Source organism: Macaca nemestrina, chromosome X (assembly GCF_043159975.1).
Source record: "Macaca nemestrina isolate mMacNem1 chromosome X, mMacNem.hap1, whole genome shotgun sequence".
Taxonomy (NCBI): Eukaryota; Metazoa; Chordata; class Mammalia; order Primates; family Cercopithecidae; genus Macaca; species Macaca nemestrina.
The window spans coordinates 46,298,969-46,316,201 of record NC_092145.1 but is presented as its reverse complement, the minus strand read 5'-3'; positions in this window follow the sequence as shown (position 1 = coordinate 46,316,201).

The window sequence follows — 17,233 nt, the reverse complement described above, 5'->3', positions numbered from 1 at the left end:
AAGTTTAACATGGAATTACCATTTGATCCAGTCATTCTGTTCCTAGGTTTAAACTCAAAATAATAGAAAACATATATTCAAACAAAAACATGTATACAACTGGTTATAACAGCAATATGAAGAGAGAATGGAGCCCGATGACAAAATAGAACTTTCAAGAGATTGTACCTCCGCAAAATATATCAGTTTGAACAACCGAAAAAGTACTCTCAAAGGTATGGAAGAAACTAAGTGAGAAATCACAATACTTGGGTATAGCACAGAAATAAGAAAAGATTCATTGGAGATGATAGGAAGGAATTTTACGTTACCTGCATCACCCCTTCCCCAACCTCAGGCAGCACAGCATGGAGAGAGATAACATTTCCTTGGAAGAAATAGAGGGAAATGAGCAAAGGACTTTTCCTTGCACCCCAATACGGAGTCTGCATAGTAAAACCCAGCACTGGACAAGCTTCTACAGCTTCAGACTTGATACCAGGACCTGTGGACTGAGCCGTCAGACCTTTTCTAATTCCGAGAAGTACCCCACAGCCCCATGCGTCAGACCTACACAATGGACTTGATCTCCTGCTCACACCACTGCTATGTCAACGTCAGTCTCCTTGGGCTCTAGACAGGCCTCAGCAACAGGCCAGCCCCAGTGTCCCCAGGCTTCAGGTCTGCCTCAGGACTGCATTGGCACCAACAGCAATAAGCTTTAGGCTCACTGCTGAACCTCACCAGCCCTTCATGTCCTAGGCTTCAAGCCCTCTTCAGCACCATGAAGCCCCAGCAGAAACAGGCTTCAGGCTGAGTTCCAGGGATACAGACTTCAGGCCAATTCCAGGAGACCAAATCAACAGGTCAACCGAAGTGGATCCAGGATCCAGGCCCTCCCACCTGCTGACCCAAGCATGAAGCAATCCAGCCCAAAGACTCCAGTGGCAAGCCCACCCATGGACCATGCCAGACAGCCTTCCCAGAACACCTAGACAAGCCGACTGTTGAAGGGCTTTCCCAGACAAAGCCAGTCTACAAAGACTGGAATAAGTATATGCTTCTTCATATGTATAAACACCAATGCAGGGCCACAAGGGTCAAGAACTATCAGGGAAATATCACGAAAAGGACAAAATAAAGCACCAATGACCAGCCCTAAATAAATGGAGATGTATAAACTGCATGATAAAAAATTCAAAATAACTTGTTTAAGGAAGCTCAACAAACTTCAATAAAGTACAGATAAATAATTCAATGAAATGATAAAGACAATGTATTACCAGAATTAGGAAGTTAACAGAGATTGAAATAAAAAAAAATTGTGTATTCTCAAGTTGAAAATACAAGAAACAAAATGAATAATGCAATAGAGAGCACTGACAGCAGGACTGATCAAGGAGAAGAAATAATCTGTGAACTCAGGTTATTTGAAAATATATAGTAAGAGAAGAAAAAAAATGAAAAGGAATGGAGAATAAAAGATTTATGAGACTGCATGAAAAGACCAAATTTTTGAGTCATGGGAGTTTAATAAGGAGAAGAGAAAGATAAAGGGGTAGATAAATTGCATAATGAAGTAATAGCAAAAACTTTTCAAATCTGTAGAATGATATAAATATCCAGATACGGAAGGTCAATGGTCTTTAATCAGTCAATTCAAACAAGACTACTCCAAGAAATATTGTAATCAAACCCTCAAAAATGAAAGACAAGAACCTGAAATCAACAAGAGCAAAGAAGCATATCACATATAAGGGAGTTCCAACAGGCTAACAGTAGTTTTCTCAGCAGAACTTTTAATAAGCCAGGAGAGAGTGGGATGATATATTCAAAGTACTGAAGGAAAAAGACATCTGTCAAACAAGAATACTTTACCCAGCCATACTGCCCTTCAGAAATTAAGGAGCATTAAAAATGTCTTCAGACAAAGAAAAGCTGAGGGAGGTTGTCCTCACCAGGCCTGTCTTAGAAGAAATGCTAAAGGGAATTTTTTAAGCCAAGTTATATTCCACTGCAGTCAGAGAAGATGCTTGATATTATTTCAATTTTATATCAAGACTTGTTTTGTGACCTAACATTTGGTGTATCCTTGAGAATTATCCATGTGCTGAGGGAAACAATGTGTATTCTCCAGCTCTTGAATGAAATGTTCTGTAAATATCTATTAACTCCATTTGGTCTAGACTGCATAATAAGTGTAATGTTTCTTTGTTGATCTTCTGCCTGGAAGGTCTGTGGAATGCTGAAGGTGGGATATTGAGGTCTCCAGTTATTATCATATTGGGGCCTATCTTTCTCTTTAATAATATTTCCTTTGTACATCTATTTCTTCCAATGTTAAGTGCATCTATATTTAAAACTGTTATATACTGTTGTTGAACTGACTCCTTTATTATTATATAGTGATTTTTGTCTTCTTACAGTTTTGTCTTGAAATCTATTTTATCTAATATAAGTGCCTCCTGCTCTTTTTTGGCTTCCATTTTCATGGATTTTTTTTTGTATCCCTCTGTTTCCAGTCTATGTGTGTGTTTATAGGTGAAGTGTCTTTCTTGTGGGCAACAGATCAATGAGCTTGTTTTTTCACCCCTCAGCCAGTCTGTCTTTTCATAGGACAGTTTATTTCACTTACGTTCAATGTTATTATTGATATATAAGCACTTATTCCTGCCATTCTTCATTTGTCTTCTGTTGTTTTGTGGACTTTTCTTCTTTGTGTTTTTCATTCCTGTCTTCTTCTAGTGAAGATTATTTTCTCTGGTGATATGATGTAGTTCTCAGCTTTTTATTTTTTTGTGTATCTATTTTATGTTTGCATGTTTGATGTTGCCATGAGGATTGCAAATGCTATCTTATAATTCATTATTTCAACCTGATAACAACTTAACACTATGCATAAACAAAGAGAAAACTAACAAAAACTTGCCTTAACTTTGTCCTCTCACTTTTAAACTTCTTATTGTGTCTATTTATATCTTTTTTACTGATTATGTCTTGAAAAGTTGTTGTAGTTATTATTCTTGATTGTTTTATCATTTAGTCTTTCTACTTAGGATAAGAGCAGTTTACACACAGTTACAGTGATATACTATTCTGTGATTTTCTGTGTACTCACTGTTACCAGGAAGTGTTCTACCTTCAGGTGATTATTGTTCATTAATGTCTTTTTCTTTCTGACTGAAGTACTCCCTTTAGTAGTTCTTGTAGAACAGGTTTGGTGTTGATGAAATCCCAGCTTTCGTTTGTCTGGGATAGTCTTTATTTCTCCCTCATATTTGAAGGCTATTTTCACTGGATATACTATTCTAAGGTAAAGGGTATTTTTCTTTGGCTCTTTAAATATGTCATGTCACTCTCTCCTGGCCTGTAAGGTTCCCACTATGTCATGTCACTCTCTCCTGGCCTGTAAAGTTCCCGCTGAAAACTTTGCTGACAGACATATTGGAGCTCCATTGTACATTATTTGTGTATTTTCTCTTGCTGCTTTTAGAACCTTTTCTCTATCCTTGAACTTGTGAGTTTGATTATTAAATGCCTTGAGGTAGTCATCTTTGTTAAATTTGCTTGGTGTTCTATAACCTTTTTGTACTTGGATATTGATATCTTTCTCTAGGTTTGGGAAGTCCTCTGTTATTATCCCTTTGAATAAACTTTCTTCCCACATCTCTTCTGTACTTCCTCTTTAAGGCCAATTACTCTTAGATTTGTCATTTTGATACTATTTCTAGGTCCTGTAGGTATGCTTCATTTTCTTTTTCTGTTGTCTCCTTTGACTGTGTATTTTCAAATAGCCTGTATTCAAGCTCACCAATCCTTTATTATGCTTGATCAATTCTGCTACTGAAGGACTCACTGTTATTAAAGTCTCACCCTGTAGCCACAGTCACTCTTGGCCAAGAGGAGTATAGCCAGACTACCACCAATGCTCCCCTAAGGCCCAAGGTTTCTTAAGTCAGCTTGTGGTGAATGCTGCCTCACCTGGGACTCGCCCTTCAGGGCAACGGGCTCCCCTCTGGCCCAGGGCAGGTCCAAAAATGCCATCTAAGAGTCAAGTTTTGGAATTGGGGACCCCAAGAGCTCACTTGTTGCTCTATCCCCCTGTGGTGGTGTTGGTACCTGAAGCCAACATGCCTCACAGGCTCACCCGAGGCCCTCAACATTATACTTGAGTATTACTTTGCTGGTTATCCAGGGACCAAGGGCTCTTCAGTTATCAGGGGATCAATACTGCCAGAACATGGCTTTTCCCTTCATGGCAACAGGTTCCCTTCTGTCCCAGGGTGTGCCTAGAAACATCTGGGAGCTAGGTTCTGGAATGGGGCCTCACGACTCTGACCAGTGCCCTAGCCCTATCCTGCTGTGGCTAAGCTGGTATCCAAGATGCAAGACAAAATCCTCCCCGTGATTTCCTCTCCTCTCCTCAAGGAAAGAAGGGTATCTTTTGGTGTCTCAAGCTGTGCAGCCTGAGGTTAGGGAAGAGATGACATCAGCATTCCCTTGGCTGCCCCAGCTGGTGTCTCAGTAGGTACCCCCTCACTCCCCCTAGCCCAGTTTATGGTCTCTGGGTCTAGTTTATTTCATCCCTGGGACTTGTCTAAGTGTTGCAGTCTTCATGGCCTAGAATGCCTTTCAAGTTTACTTAGAGACCAAAAGCCCTTTAGCCCTCCATGGTGAGGTTTGTGGGCACTCAAGTTTGGACCACTAGGATTGGCAATTCTCCTCTGGCTAGGGGCAGTCTAAATGGTCCCTGTATGGGTAGGCATCAGGTGAGTTTGACCTGGTTTTCCTTTCTGCTCTAGCAGTACGGCACTGAGTTCAATGACTCATAGTTGTTGTGTTCTCCCTCTGCCAGTGCCCAGAGATGCTCTCCACACAATGCAGTGGCTGGTGGGTATGGGGGATGGGTGGCAGTGGCTATTCAGGAATTTTTTTTAAAATCTCTTCAGTGCCCCTTTCAACCACATGAAGTTAAAACTAGGTATTGTGAGTCCTCATTTGATTTTTGGCTCTTATAAAGGCATCTTTTTCTGTGTAGATAGGTATTAACTTGGTGTCCTTGTGAGGGGGATGATCAGTGGAGTTTTCTATTTTTCCATCTTGTTCCACATCACTTCCATCTACAATAATTTTTAAGATACACACAATATAAAATACATGAAATTTGACATCAAAAATCCAAAACATTTGTGTTGGGGAGTGGACTAATAGTGTGGATGATATTTTTGTTATACAAATTAGCTATAAAAGTTAAGTTGTTATCTTAAAATAACCTGTTATAAGATGCCATGTAAGCTTCATGGCAACCACAAAAAAAATTCTTATAGTACATACACAAAAAATTTAAAGTAGAGACCAAAACATACCACTAGAGAAAAATCACTTAACCACAAAGAAAAGCACCAAAGAAGGAAGAAATAAAGGATCTACAAAGCAATTGGAAAAAATTAATAAAATGACAGAAATAAGTTCTTACCTATCAATAATTACCCTGAATATAATAGATTAAACTCTCCAATCAAAATATGTGGAGTGGCTGAATGAATAACTAAGTAAGACCCAATGACATGCTACCTAGAAGACATTCATATTACCTGTAAAGATATACTTAAAGTGAATGGATGGCAAAATATATTCCATGCAAATAGAAACCAAAAGAGCACAAGAATATCTAAACTTATACAAAATAGACTTCATGTCAAAAATTATAAGAAAAGACAATAAAAGTCATTACAGAATGATAACAGTGTTCCTTCAACAAGAAGATATGAAAATATATAAATATACATGCACCCAACATCAAAAAACCTAAATATACAAAGCAAATATTAATACATTGGAAGGGAGAGACAGACCGAGGTACAGTAAGAGTAGGGGACTTCAACACCCCACTTTCAGCCATAGAATGATCATCCAGACAGAGCATCAGTAAGATAAATGGAATAAGACAGGGTCCAGTGATATACCCACATACAGATATTAAATAAAATTACCAAGGTAATTCAATGGAAAAAGGACAGTCTTTTCAACAAGTGGTGCTAGAACAACTGGATATGCATAAGGAAAACTATCATTTACATTTCAGCTAGGATTTCAAATTAATTTACATAAAGTTATATATAGTATTGTTTTATAATTTCATAACTTCATCTGGATTCGTAGTTTTTCTCTTTTGATTTGTGATTTACTTATTTATACCTTCTCTTTTACTTTCCTTGACCATACTTATTAAAATTTAGTTTCATTTAGAATTTTTATAGCTATATTGTCAAGTGTGTAGAAAGCTTTTGATAACAGCATATGAAGATTCTGAAAAAAGCAATTCACAGACACAGAGAAAAGCACAATAGAGTGGATAAGTAAAAATAGTTAGAGATAGGAATGTTCCCTAAAGATAGAGAGGATCATTTCAGATTAGTCAGGGGGCTTGCAATATAAAAATAAAGGAAAGAGTGAGTCAAGGGTTTAAGAACAAGGTCCAGTCCTGAAGGCTGTGGAAATTTACTGATTCACATAACGCAGGGGCAAGGAAGATACAGGGCCACAAAAGGCTGGGTTCTGTTTCTCATGGAGCAGAGAACAGTGAAGAACATGAGCTGCAAAGAAGGCCAGGTGAAACAGGTATCAGATTATGGGGTTAGAAAGCCTGATAGTGAATAAACTTGACAGCAGGGAGAACTAGGAAGGTGCATGAAGAAGCATGTAGGAAATGAAGATTTTGCCAGTGTTCCCTTACAATACGGAAAGTAGTTGATATGGCAAGAAGCTTGTACGTTTGCTACAGTCAGAAGGAAATCAGTGACTAAGAGATGTCAGATAATAATTTAACCATTAACATTTAGTGAATAATTGACACTGTTTTAAGTGTTCCACACATATGACTCATTTTATCTTTAGAGCAACTCTACAGTTATGGTCTCTTTCCTATAAATGAGTAAGATGAGTCTTAGTGAGATTAATTTACCCACGGTTACCCATTTAGTAAAATGACAGAGCTGGGATTTGAGCCTGTTATTCACTATCTTTGTGTCTATTTTACCCTGTAGTCCATATGCTATACACAGGGTGCTTCTCCTTCTTCTTTGCCTTTTTTAAAAATCCTCTTATCTGCTCATTTTTTCTCTTGTAATTCAATAGAAAAAAGTTGTCTTACGTGTTTTGTTAAATCCAAAGGGTATGAAGGAAGCAAAGAACTTTTCACACAACGACTTATTCTGGTAAATATTTTTGGTATTCATGTCTCTGCAATTTATGGAGAGAATTCCCAATCTGCCATCTTATTTGTTCTGCCCAGACCCCATAAAGCCTCAATAAAAGGGCAGTAAGAATGTGTGCCATTGGGTAACAAGAGTCAATGATAAAAAAAAAAAGGGCCATATAGGTCTATTGTGATTCTGACCAATTCCTGATTTCTGATTCTTTACTATGGATTTATAAAGGTTGTTGTGTAGTGAATTTTATTTAGAAGTCCTTGGTAATATAAAATGGGATAAAAATCCTTTTGGAATTAACCTCATTGGAATGTGTTTTCAGCAAGTTATGATTCTTGCACAGGAAATTTCTCATTGCATTCTCATTCATCAAAATATAGAATTTTCATTTCAAGTGGTTGCTACTGTAGGCACAGAAAGGAGGTTCGCAGCTGGAGAGTCAGACCTTTAGTGTCTTTGAGCAAAAGCCCAGTATTATAGTCAGAACATGGTATCCATGGCAACTAACCCAGTAGCTTTTTAACTTTTCAACCTATCAAAAAGTGATTTCTTTAGTTTTCTTTCAATTTCCCCCTCTCCTTTTTTGGTCTATAGTTATAATCATTGTTGATTCATATACTTTTGTGTGTGTGTGTGTGTGTGTGTGTGTGTGTGTGTGTGTGTGTGTGTGATGGAGTCTCGTTCTGTCACCCAGGCTGGAGTGCAGTGGCGCTATCTCAGCTCACTGCAAGCTCCGACTCCCAGGTTCACGCCATTCTCCTGCCTCAGCCTGCTGAGTAGCTGGGGCTACTGGTGCCTGCCACAATGCCCGGCTAATTTTTTGTATTTTTAGTAGCGACAGGGTTTCACCGTGTTAGCCAGGATGGTCTCGATCTCCTGACCTTGTGATCTGCCTGCCTCGGTCTCCCAAAGTGCTTTTTTTTTTTTTTTTTTTTACTACACAATAAAAACATTGAATGATCATATTAGATTGGCATTAGTATTTCTTATCAAGAGCAAATACATAAATTTTCATTAATCCAGACTCTTGTAATTAATACTCTTTGAGAATTGCAATAAGGTAGAACTGGGCTAAAGTTATGTAGTAGCTAAAGAAAAAAAGGTTTTCCAAGAAGATATGATTGGAGGTGCACTTTTAAAAGTGTATTCATATACATGTAAACAATTGTTAGACTCATTGCAGCAAAGCCTTGATTTCTTGGACTGTTCAGGGATGGGAGGTTGTAGTTGACTTACTTTCCTGGTTAACTGAAAGTTAGGCAGAACAATTATATGTTCAATCCATGTTACAAATTCCTCTGAAAGGTGCTAGTTTGCTTTCCGGCTTTAGAAAGAGTCTACTGAAGATAACTGGCTCTTTCTTCGATGCTAGAAGATCCCTGCAGACCCTGAGGCTCATGACTCTGAAAGTCAGTCATCTTTGTTTGGAACTACATATGTAGCTGCCGAGATGGAGGATGTAGAAGAGAGGGTTCAGTGTGTGCTGATGCCAAAACATACTCTGAATGTTTCTTTCATTTTGAAAACAAATCCCTGATACCAGATTTTTTACCTGAGGCAAAAGGTTGTTGATCTGAGAAAGTACAGTACTCCAGTTAATAGCACAGGCTCTGGAGTCAGCCTATTTGTGTTCAAATCTGGACTCTACTTCTTACTATGTGTATAATTTTGAGGAAGGTACCTAATTTTTGGAAGTCACAGGTTTCCTCATCAGTAAAATGGGTATAATCATTGAATCTACTTCATAAGGTAATTGTGAGAAATAAATGTGACAAAAAATGTAAATGCTTACAACAGCGTCTGCCTGGTACGTAGGAAGTACTCAACAAACTTTAGCTATTGTTATTTCCCCAAGAGATGGAGTGCCAATGGGGAATCTGTTTCATCGAAAAACTCTCATAGCTGGGTTGAGGGTAATTGCAATTGTACTAAACATCCATTCTGAACTCTTTGTGGAAAACAGATCCTTTCCTAGGCTAAATTTTGTTAAACATAGTTGAAGTAACTGTCTTAATAAAAGTACATATCTTTAAAAATGTGTTTTTCAGATTTTCCACTATTTCATCCTAGCCCTGCCTCCACTGACTCACAATAGTATAGTGAGACTATATCGGGCATTGATTTAGCAGTCTCTGTATGTGCCTTCAAATGTGTGCCAACACTAAAAACAATTCAAAAAGGAAATAGTAGTTTTTGATTCCTTTGTCTAATTTCTGCTTTTCAATGGTTAAAAGATGCCCTCAGTTTTGTATGTTTTTTGTTTGTTTGTTTTTTCTTCTCAGATAGCTGTAATTGTTTTTGTATTTGGCTTTTTGCCTTTCTATCACCTGAGGTGCACGCTCATTTCCTTAGAAATGTATTTCCTACATGTTTGAATTATTTAAATAAAATAAATCTACACATACGTATTAATATGGTCATTTCACACTTCCACAATTGTGCTGAAATGTAAATCTATTGGAGAAGGTGGAAAAGTTATTAAAATTTATTTTAGTTTGGAGAATGCAAAGCCTTGACAGAGAAGTCTAGCTTTGAAATACTAGTATTTGGGAAGATTTGTAGCTCATTCTGTTCTAATCTACCTTTAGGTAGAGTTTCTATGGAATCAGACTAACTCATTTACCCTCACTCTTTCACACTTAACTACTAATCCAGTTTCTAACCTCTGCAAGTCCAAACCCCACCCTAGTCCCACTCACTATGGCTCACCTACCACCTATGGGTTTCCTTATTCTTTCTTCCACATTTTCCCTCTGGGATTAAGTGATTTTTTAGAGGGCTTGGAAAATGTGCATTTTTCTGGATGCATCCCTTCGTCCCTTTGTTTCTGCCTGTGAGTGTGTGCATATCTCTGTAGCTGCTGAGGCCTCTGTTTACCATTGTGTACACACATGTAGGTGACATGTGTGTCTTCCGTTGAAGAATAGGTGTTTGTGTTTAATAGGCTGCCTATACTCTGTAAATGGTCCTTAGGAGTATAAGAACATTCTTAATCCCTATGGCCGTCCTTCTCAGAGCTACCTCAAATTTTCTGGCAGGATTCCCCCATAAGGAGGCCCTATCTCTGGGAGAGGCATGCAGAGGCTTGGGTTTTCCCATTCCTTTCTCACTTTTTGTCTGTTTTGAGAACAGTGACCTCTGGTAACTCACCCTTTAACTCCCCCTTTCTCTACCCGTTTCCCTCCTCCTCTTCCTAAGGCTGTGCCAGAATCTCCCCAGCAACATCTAAAGGGAAAAGGGACGGGGCAAGCAGGGGAGGGGGACACAACAAATCGATGGTTTGGGAAAAATATACAAGTTAATGAAATGTTGGCTCAGATATTCTTCCTGGATCTGTGGATGAATGTGAGTCTTCTATGTTCTAAATGGACAGATTAGCAGTATCAAGCAATAGCATATTGATAAGAGGCCTTTTGATTAAGAAGGAAAAATGTTACCAAACTTAAAACATGCTTTAAACATTTAGGAGTGCCAAGTTTGATTACACTGCAATCTCTCCCAAGGCCTTGTTAAAATTGAACAGAAAACGAATTCCTCCAACAAACAGGCTTACCTCTCAGTAGCCTGCCATGAATTCTAATCACCCTGTGGAATCACTGAAGATTCTTCCAACACAGACCTTTCTCTTAGTCATTTGACTGAGAAGATGGATACCTGGAGTCCAGTCCCATTTCTACCATTGACCAATTGTGTCACCTGAGATGTATTGCTTAATATCTCTGTCTTACCTTCTCTGCCTATAAAGCAAAACTCACTCTGTTTACACCTTCCACATAAGTTCACATAATATGTGGTAGATATGGAGGAAAATATGTGATTTACTTTGGGTGGAATATTTATGAAGATACCACTTAGCAAATCTGGAACAGTTATTTCTCAAATAATTGGTCCCTAGTGATTTGGTATAGTTAAGGGGCCTTAAACATGTTAATCAGGAAATATAATAACCCTGCTTAATGAACTTATTTGCCATCCATATATCTTATTTGCTGTAATCTATTTAGAGCTTTTGCTGATAGAATCAGTGTTACTCTTTTAAAAGGTGTATTTGGGGGTACAATTGACATACAATATACTGCACATGTTTAAAGCATACAATTTGATGCTTTGACATATGTATACACTGATGAAATGATTACTACAATCAAAAGATAGTGAATATGCCTGTCGCTCTCCAAAATTTCCTCATGCCCCTTTGTAATCCTTCCTTCATGTCCATCCCCACCTTCTCTACCCTTCACCACTCCCAGGCAAACATTGATCTGCTTTATGCTATGATAGATGAGTTTGCACTTTCTAGAATTTTCTCTAAGTGAAATCGCTCAATATGCACTCTTTTTGACTGGCTTCCTCCAGTCAGCATAATTTTTTAAAAGATTCATTCATGTTGTATGTATTAATAGCTTATTCCTTATGACTGAGTAGTATTCAATTAAATTATTATACCACAATTTTTTATCCATTCATCTTTTGATGGACATATGGACTGTTCCTAGTTTTAACTATTAAAAATAATTATGCTATAAACATTTATGGGCATGTCTTTGTGTGAACATATGCTTTTATTTCTCTTGTGGAAATACCTAGGACTGAACTGGGTAGGTCATATGGTAGGTGAAAATTTGTCTTTATAAGAAGCTGCCAACCTTTTTTCCAAAGTGGTTGCACCATTTTACATTCCCATCATCACCAACGTATGAGAATTCTAGTTGCTCCTCACATTCATCAACATTTGGTATGGCCAGTGTTTTTAATTTTAGTTATTCTTGAGTGTGTTAGTAGTGGTATTTCATTGTGGCTTCAATTTCTATCTCCCTATGACTAACGATATTGGAAATTTTTTATGGGCTTGCTTGTCATCCACATATCTTCTTTGGTGAAATGTGTATTTAAATATTTTGTCCATTTTATTTATTTGGTTGGTTGTTTTCTTATTGTTAGTTTTAATAATGCTTTATATATTCTAGATATAAATCTTTTATCAGGTCTGAGATTTGCAAATATTCTCTCCAGGTCTGTTGGTTGTCTTTTCATTCTCCTAAGCATATCTTTGAAGAGCAGAAGTTCTTAATTTGGATGAAAACCAATCTTTGTTAGGACTACCCTAGAACCTTGACTTGAAAGAATTCCTTAGATACAGATCTTCAGGTGTGTTACTTGTCCTACCAGATGTTCTTAACCTGGAGTGCAGGGACATGGAGTATCCCATTGAGTATTAACAGCTGACAGTGCAGAATAAAAAGCCAGGGTTGTAGCACTTGCCAATTTCCATAGCTGATTTCAAATTACCAACTTGATGTCATTGAATGTGGATTTGGGAAGTGATACCATGGTGGAATGCACTGTACAATTATACAGCATTACATACAGATCCAATAGATACAAGTAAATAACCTAGAAATAATAGACAATAATGAAATGTAGTGAATGAATTAGGAAATAATAGTTTTGAATGTTTATTGCCTTTGTTTTTAATATAATTTATTGAATTATAAAATTATATAATTTACCTTTTTAGCAATTACTGCATTTAGCAACCAGTTTGCAAACTTCCTGAAAATTTCATAATCATCTCTTGCCTGCCAGTTCATGTCAGCTCCAACACATCTCTGTCTGGACCCCTTGTGAAGCCCTCACAGAGTACAAGAACAGAATTCAGGCTTAAAAAAAACTTTTATAAGAAAAATTACATGTTCATTTTTATTAATTTCTAAGTAAAATGTAGGATTTCCTTTGGTTATAAATGTATTTTGAAAGTATAGGTAGATCCACTGCTAGATCTTTTATTTAAAATCTTAACAAAAAAGTGTATATATTGCCATATGAATTTTTTAATTTTGATAACTAAATTTCAGTTCAATGTATTTACGTTATATTCTTTTGTATTTTACACATTTTAAAAGGACTTTAGAGGCTTCTCAGATATTAAAGGTTTTCATGGAACACACAAAAAATTTTAAGGAACTCTCATAAGGCATTCTATATGTATAAGTAGTATTGCTGTTCATAAATAACTTCAGGGATGGATAAGCTCCAATCACTTTGCTTATGTGGCTATTACAAATGACTATCTCCCTTTTGTTACTTCGATATATTATGGCATAAGGAATTTTGAAATCACCTAGATGTACATGCAAAACCCATTTCTGCTATTTACTGGCTACATAACTTTGATAAACTTAATTAGTTTCTCTGTATCTCATTTGATCAACTCTAATGTAGGGGTAATGATTCTTGCCTCAAAGGGTTATTATGAGGATAAAACTAGAGCATAGCATGCATTAGATGCTCAACAAGTGCTTCCTTTTACTTCAGTACTCAATGTAAGAGAATCACTGACCCATTCCAGAGTATCTACTGCCTAATTCCATCATACTGTAATTATTAAGGCTTTTTTGGGGGGAGGTGTCTGTAAATCAGAAAAGAAAATGATGCCCTTTCCTGCTTTCAATACCAAGAATTGGAGTCTAGAGAAATCAGCTGTCTTATGTTCGTCTCACCTTCAGGCTGGGGACCAGAAGGATTTCTAGAATGAGGTTGCTGAATTCTGGCTTGCCAGCTTTGGTTGTTGTGCTACTTTAATCTGCCCCTGACTCAGTTTAGACCTTTACTAACTTTAGTCAAGATTCTGAGTGTCAAGCATTACCTCACTCAAGTACACAGTCATTTCTTTAAGTTCTGAACACAGCTTCCAGGACATTGATGTAGTGGCTTTCTATCTTTTTCAATCTGTGGACCTCTTCCAGTGGTAAAAGCTCTGTGGATCATGTGTACCTCCAACTCTCACTTGCCACAGTCAAGAAAACAAACCCAAACTCTTTAAAACTAATGGGAAGGCTGGCACTACTTTAAGTGAAACACCAATGAGATAACGTCTTGTTTAAATATTATAAGCAAATTATTTATTCATGCCAGGAAGCAAAGTAGAGGCCTTGCTATACTGTAAATGTTAACACCGACAAGAGATCAGTCTATGGACCTGATCAGGATGACCTTTGGAGAACACCAGTGGTCCCATTTGGAAACATCATTTTGGAAAGTGTTGCTTTCCAGGAGTGTTTCATGCCCATTTGATCATATGTTAAATTCACATATGAATTTTCTTCTCTTTCTTTTTGGTAGAGAGACAGCAGGAAATAGTGGAAACGGCACTAAATTTGAAGTCATATGGATCTGAATTTGCACCTTTTCTGTGCTGATAACCAGCCATGGTTAACTTCAGCAAGATTTCTTTGAGCTTCAGTTGTGTCCTCTCTAAAATGGATATCTACTCTATAGATAATTGTGAAGGTTAACTAAAATGATATATTTTATGTAGCCAGGATGTAATACATATATAGCTCTCTAATTTATTTATTTTTTTCTAGCTCACAAAACTTAAGTAAAATAAACCATAAAGAATCCAATACTATACTAGTGTCACATTTATAAATTCCAGCAGAAGAATTTGTCAAATAATGGGATCTCTAGGTTCTTTTATCATTTCAACCCCTTCCCTCTTGATCCTGGACCCCTAATGCTTCAATGAAAACACTATCTTGATAAACAAGTTCCATGGCCTCCAATTCCAGTTTGTCTGACATATCCACTGTGCTTAGACTATTCCAACTACTCGCTTCTCAACTTCTACAATGAATAATATTGAGACTGCTGGAAGAAATCACACAGTTGTGCAAATTGGTGTTGTTACTAATTTGTGTTCTCCAATCTTATTTCATTCTCGATTTTATGCTTCCGGTCCCCATCCTTGTCTAGACCTCAGGGTGACAATTCCAAAACTTCCTACTCCATCACCTCCCCACTATCTTTAGAAGCTTATCTTAACTCTTACTTCACAGACAAAATTGAGATTGTTACAGATAGATGCTCTTAATCCATCATTTCTAAAAATCATCTTTTTGTGAACTCTCTCTCATTTCCTTTCCTCTGGGCTCAGAAGTTTCCTTCTGTCCAAGTCTAATATCTCTACTTTTTTCTGGTGCCTAACACTTAACATTTCTTTAGGAATATCATTCTATTAACTATTCTTTCTCTTCTTTGCATCTTCAATGTTTCTTACTCCTTTCCGTACACATATAAGCACGTCCAAGTTGCTCAGGTGATGGGTGCACCGGGTTCTCACAAATCTCCACTAAATCTCTTACTCAGGTAACCAAATACCACCTGTACCCTAATAGCTTATGGAAAAATAAAATTTAAAGAAGAAAGAAAGAAAAAGAAAATTTACCAACCTCTCTGGATCCTACATCTCCTCAAGCTACTACCCTCTCTTCTGTTTTTTTTTCTCTTTTTTTAACAAACTTTTTGTGAAATGGTGCACATGACTCTGTCCAATTTCTTCCTCATTTCCCATTCTCTCCTCAGACCATTATAAAATGCTATCTGCTTCTAAACCTCCACTGACTCTGCTCTTACAAAGGACATTAATGACGTATTAGGAAGAGACCATGGACCTCTTTTGATTCTCACCTTACTTGATCACTTTGGGTGAATCTGGCATTATTGAAGATTCCCTTCTTGAAACTGTCTCCTGCTTGGGCTCCTGAGATACTATATCCAATCCCACCTCTTTGAGGGTTCATTCTCAGCCTTTCTTACTGGCTTCTTTTTCTCTGTCTGTCATTTTATTGGTAGTTTTCCCTAAAGCGTCTTCCTTGGCTCTCTCATCTTCTTAATCTGCACAATATTTCTGATCAATTAATTTTCATATTTTAACTACCACTCTTGATTAAATCTTTATCACCTGCCAGTTTTCCCTATTGTGTTTCAACTTTCTACAGGTCTTCTCTAGTCGGATGTTCCACAGATATCTCAAAGGTAATTTGTTAAGAAATGAACTCATCATACTCCTAAACCTATTTCCACTCCAGTATTTCTTATCTCAGAGGATGAAAATATTAACCACCAATTCCTCAAGTCATAATATGGATTTTGTCTTAGACATTTCTTTCTCCTTCACTTTCCATCCATAAGTATGCCAATCATAGACTTGTTTACCCTTTGATGAATTCCTCACCCTTCTCTGGTCTGTTCTTTTTTGCAGAATGGTTGATTCCTGCAGTCTGTGTTTCTCAGGGTTCTTGACAGGAGTTTCTGATTGAATTTAACTCATAAGAGACACTGGTAGGAAGTTGAAGGATGGGAAGAAAAGATAATCCAATGTCTAATTGTAACAGCTGTGTTTCCTCCATGTCTTCAGCTAATATTGGACAATTTTGCTGTGATTCAAGCCTCCATGGGGTGGCCTCTGCTCTCTGTCTCTGACACCACAATCTCTTCTTCTTGTCCTTTCAGCCTTAGTAGTTGTAGGGGCTTCCCACTGTTGCTAATCTTTATTTTTTTTGTCCTCTCAGTTATTCCATCCTCAATGGAACCAGTTATTGGTATTTAATTCCCTTTGTGTTAAATATTTAGAATGACTTCCATTTTGCTGGTTGGACCATGAACTAATAAAGTCACCAAGAACTGTGGATGCTATCTACTTAGTATCTCACATCTGTCTGTTCTACACAGTCTCACTGCTACTGCCTTACTTCAGGCTTTACTGCAATATTCTCCTAACTATTGCCTTCTTTTACCCATCCTCCACTTTACATGCAGATTGATCTTCCTAAACCATAAACTTGACAATTTTATTCCACTGCCTAAAAATCCCTTCAGTAACTCCCATACAGAAGTGTTTCTCAAATACTGGTCACTTGCATTTCACCCTCGTATTTTTTGGCCATACCTGTGTACCATCTTTACTATTATTTAGGTAATAGTTTACTTTAAATTTATTCATTAAAAAAATTAGCTTTGCCCTGAGCAATAACATCTGTGAAACCAAAACTTTGGAGGCCTAATTCATTTTTGCTAATATACATTAAAATACACATCACACTATTAAAAATAACAAAACTCACCCATATGCCAGCCAAAATAATCCCTCATATGTACAGCACACTTTGGGGCACACTAGTCTAAAGGATGAAGTCAAAATTCCTTATTGAGATTTATAATGTCTTTTATGGGGCCAGATAGCTTTTGAGCATTACTTCTCC